General features: G+C 43.0%; 1 pseudogene; it reads right to left on the reverse strand.

The window, feature by feature from the left end:
- Positions 1–4,539: 4,539 nt before the first annotated feature.
- On the reverse strand, positions 4,540–4,637 carry LOC124704816 (annotated as a pseudogene).
- Positions 4,638–4,893: the final 256 nt, after the last annotated feature.

The raw sequence follows: 4,893 nt of genomic DNA on the forward strand, positions 1-4,893 counted from the left end.
TGCTGGATAGCGGTCTATGTACTTTATCGTAATGCCCTGATTAAATCTCATAGTAGTCATCGTGATATTATGTGCATTGTTATGCCCTCTCTATTTGTCAATTGTCCAACTGTAATTTATTCACCCAACATGCTATATATCTTATGGGAGAGACACCACTAGTGAACTGTGGACCCCGGTCCATTCTTTTACATCTGAAATACAATCTACTGCAATACTTGTTCTTTACTGTTCTTCGCAAACAAACATCATTTTCCACACCATACGGTTAATCCTTTGTTTACAGCAAGCCGGTGAGATTGACAACCTCACTGTTTCGTTGGGGCAAAGTACTTTGATTGTGTTGTGCAGGTTCCACGTTGGCGCCGGCATCCCTGGTGTTGCGCCGCATTACACTCCGCCACCAACAACCTTCACGTGTTCCTTGACTCCTACTGGTTAGATAACCTTGGTTTCATACTGAGGGAAAACTTTCTGCTGTACGCATCACACCTTCCTCTTGGGGTTCCCAACGGACGTGTGTCATCTGCACGCATCATGGCACCACACCCCTCCAACGTAGACGTACTTCCCTTAACAAGGAAGGAACTACGAGAATCAAACCCTTGTGTCTCCGCGTGCTTCACCTCGGTTATCTCTATTCTTTACCGGACTTTACTACTTGTATCTGTATCTGGCTTAGTTTGCTAGCATCATATCAGCAAATTCACATAGTTGCTTATCTAGAGAATTTACCTTTTGTGTCAAGTATAAATTGAAAAGGAATTAAAATTTGATGAAGCACCTATGATCTTTCGTTCGGAGATTCCCGGAGCATTAGTCTCGGCCGCGTTTGGAACCGGAATTAATACGATAATTAGTCCCGGTTCGAACATCTAGGACGTCGCACTGTTTCACTCCGGGATCAAATAGAACCTTTAGTCCCGGTTGCAAATACCAACTGTGACTAAAGGGGTTGCAGCAGGCCGCGGACGGTGCGAGCCTCTTTAGTCCCAGTTGGTGTCTCCAACCGGGACTAAAGATCTAGCCTTTAGTCTCGGTTAGTGTCTACACCCCATGGATCACCTTTTAGCTTTGTAGAATACAAAATAAAATGATTGAAAATTAAAAATTAAAAATATTTTATATATAGGTAGGTTAGGTGATCTAGATATTATGAAAAATAACAAACATGAATTTTGACTTATTTTGCAAAAAAAAACTATATTTGTTGGTAAGATGGCAATAACTTTTGCATACAAACTAGAAAAAATGTTTAATATATGAAAATATAGCTACGCGAAAAAATTGAATGGAGAAAAATAGAAAAAAAAATGAGTGAAAAAATACACGTGGAGGCCTTTAGTCCCGGTTGGTTTTACAAATTAGAAAATACTGTTTTTTGTTCAAAAAATAGTAGTGGGCTTTTGTTTTACACCTCATGTAAATATTTGTGATGATGAATGAAATACCACAGTAGGAGCCTATCCCCATGTGAATGGCTGGCCTTGCACCCGTTACAAGAACTTGGAGTTTCAATGACGGAATTGGGCCGACGTTTGAGAAATCCGTCCGTCAATGTCATTTCTCGTGATGGTTTTGTGTTTTGGTGTCACGGATCGAGTTTTTGGCCGCTCGGGCCCAAAAAATTGTGACGGGCGGGATCTAAACGTCAAAGATTATCCACGAACTTCTGTCGCCGCCCATATGTGGCCCGAACTATGGACTCCGGGGGGTACGCGTCACAAGATCTGGGATTCGAGTTGCTCTGCACATGTAACCCACCACATGCACGCTTCTGTCAACATACTTTTCTACCTGTTGCCTGCTTCCCTGACCTGGACCCACACCTGCCCGTAGAAGATCCCGAGCCATATAGCACTGGGATCCATATATATAAGGGGACACAACCACTTTCTGTGCACATGTACCCGACCTGCTACACTTGGGCCCGCATGTCAGGTCCTTGGGCCCGCGTGTCAGGTCCTGACAAGATATTTCCGCATGGGGCCGGCCATTTCCACCCCTCAAGATTCTCCAATGAAGATTTGGGGATAGTACTGAAACTAGTAGAAACTAGAGAGTAAGGTATGGATCTACCACAACGGAAAAAATGTGCCTGCTTCGTTAGTAGCCATGGAATCGCATCTGCCAGGCAAGAAACTTCTGGAAACACTTTTTGTTTGCGTCGTCCAAAAGTTCGTTGGGTGAGGTTTTTTTTGTACGGAGAATTGGTTGGTCGCTTGCTCGGCAACCACTAGCGGAGTTTTGCCTTGCGACCATGCGGTAATTTTGCCCTTCTTGTGTCGTGGCGTGATACGTCTCCAACGTATCTATAATTTCTTATGTTTCATGCTAGTTTTATGACAATACCTACATGTTTTGTTCACACTTTATATCGTTTTGATGCGTTTTCCGGAACTAACCTATTGACGAGATGCCGAAGGGCCAGTTGCTGTTTTCTGTTGTTTTTGGTTCCAGAAAGGCTGTTCGGGCAATATTCTCGGAATCGGACGAAATCAATGCCCAACATCTTATTTTTCCCGGAACCTTCCAGAAAGTCAAAGGGGGACCAGAGGGGAGCCCTGGGGGCCCCACACGTGTGGGCGGCGCGGCCCAGGGGGGGCGCGCCCCCATAGTGTGAGGAGGCCCCGTGGCCCCTCCGACTCCAAATCTTCGCCTATTTAAGCCGTCCTGACCTAAAACATCAACACCGAAACTCCAGAAAGACTCCAAGGACGCCGCCGCCATCGCGAAACTCCAATTCGGGGGACAAAAGTCTCTGTTCCGGCACCCTGCCGGGACGGGGAAGTGCCCCCGAAAGCCATCTCCACCGCCATCTTCACCGCCATCGCTGTCTCCATGATGAGGAGGGAGTAATTCTCCCCCGAGGTCGAGGGCTCTACTCGTAGCTATGTGGTTCATCTCTCTCTTTGTGATCTAGTTACTCCGGTGATGTTATTAAAGTACTCTATTCCTCCTTCATGATGTAATGGTGACAGTGTGTGCATCATGTAGTTCTTGGCGTAGGTTATGATTGTAATCTCTTGTAGATTATGGAGTTAACTATTACTATGATAGTATTGATGTGATCTATTCCTCCTTTGATAGTGTGATGGTGACAGTGTGCATGCTATGTTAGTACTTGGTATAATTGCAATGATCTATTATGCACTCTAAGGTTATTTAAATATGAACATCGAATGTTGTGGAGCTTGTTAACTCCGGCATTGAGGTGCTCTTGTAGCCCTACACAATGAATGGTGTTCATCATCCAACAAGAGAGTGTAGAGTGGTTTTATTATGTGATAAATGTTGAGAGTGTCCGCTAGTGAAAGTATGATCCCTAGCCCTTGTTTCCAATAACTGAAACTCCGTTTATTTACTGTTCTGTTGCATGTTTACTCGCTGCCATCTTTATTTCAGATTGCTATTACCACTCATATTCATCCATATTACTTGTATTTCACTATCTCTTCGCCGAACTAGTGCACCTATACATCCGACAAGTGTATTGGGTGTGTTGGGGACACAAGAGACTTCTTGTATCGTGATTGCGGGGTTGCTTGAGAGGGATATCTTTGACCTCTTCCTCCCCGAGTTCGATAAACCTTGGGTGATCCACTTAAGGGAAACTTGTTGCTGTTCTACAAACCTCTGCTCTTGGAGGCCCAACACTGTCTACAAGAATAGAAGCACCCGTAGACATCAAGCACTTTTCTGGCGCCGTTGCCGGGGACGAATCAAGACACTCCATCAAACCTCCCACGTCAACCACGCGCCAGTTGTGGAAAGCAAGCATATTTTCTGGCGCCGTTGCCGGGGAGGTAAGGTAAAAGGTATTCACATCCTCCGACTACTAAGCTATTTCCTAGCACTGTTGCCGGTGTGTGAGTGCTCGAAGCTATTTCCTTTAGATCCTGCAATTGCATCTTTTTGTTTCTTGTTTTTATTTTCACTAGTTAGGCATAATGGAAAACAACAAAAAAATTGGTGAGCTTTTTAATCTTTTTCCTGAGTTAGAATTGTTTGATGCGAAAATTAAAAAACCTATGGAACCTTATTTGCATGCTAGTAGCAATGTTATTAGTATGAATGCAATTACTGCTAATGCTATGGAGAAGTCTAAGCTTGGGGAAGCTAGTTTTTGTGATATTTTTAGCTTCCCATCTTTAGGGAGAAAATTTGCTCGATAATACTTTATCTCCCATATGCGATAACTCTAATGATGCTTGTGATATTTTAAATCCACCTACTGAAAGTATTCCATATAAAATACCTATGAAAGTTATTGAACGTGTTATGGATAACCGCTATGAAGGGGATGGAACTGTCCATCCTGGAGATCATTTACTGTTTTTGCATGAATTATGCGGGTTATTCAAGTGTGCATGTATCTCTATGGATGAAGTGAAGAAGAATTTATTCTCTATGTCGTTGTCTGGTAAAGCGGCGCATTGGTATAAACTGCTGAAGGATGAGCATTCTCTTGATTGGAAGGATATCGTGCCTCTATTTTATTCTAAATTCTATCTTCCAAGTAAAATTCACAAAGACCGAAACCGCATATATAATTTCTGGCCTCATGATGGAGAGAGTATTTCCCAAGCATGGGAGAGATTGAAGTATTTAATGCTCAAATGCCCCAATCATGAGCTTCTCGGTAATATCATCATTGATAATTTCTATGCAAGACTTTCTTTTCAAGATAAAACCTTGTTGGATACTACTTGTTCTGGATCATTTACACGCAATGAAGAAGAGTTTAAATGGGACCTTCTTAATCGGATTCAGGAGAACGCGGAAGATTGGGAGAACGACAAAGGTAAAGAGTCAGGTATAAATTATGATTATGAATGCACTGAAACTTTTATGGATACTGATAAAATTCGAAATATGAGTGCTACTTATGGT

This window comes from Lolium rigidum, chromosome 3, assembly GCF_022539505.1.
Source record: "Lolium rigidum isolate FL_2022 chromosome 3, APGP_CSIRO_Lrig_0.1, whole genome shotgun sequence".
Lineage (NCBI taxonomy): Eukaryota > Viridiplantae > Streptophyta > Magnoliopsida > Poales > Poaceae > Lolium > Lolium rigidum.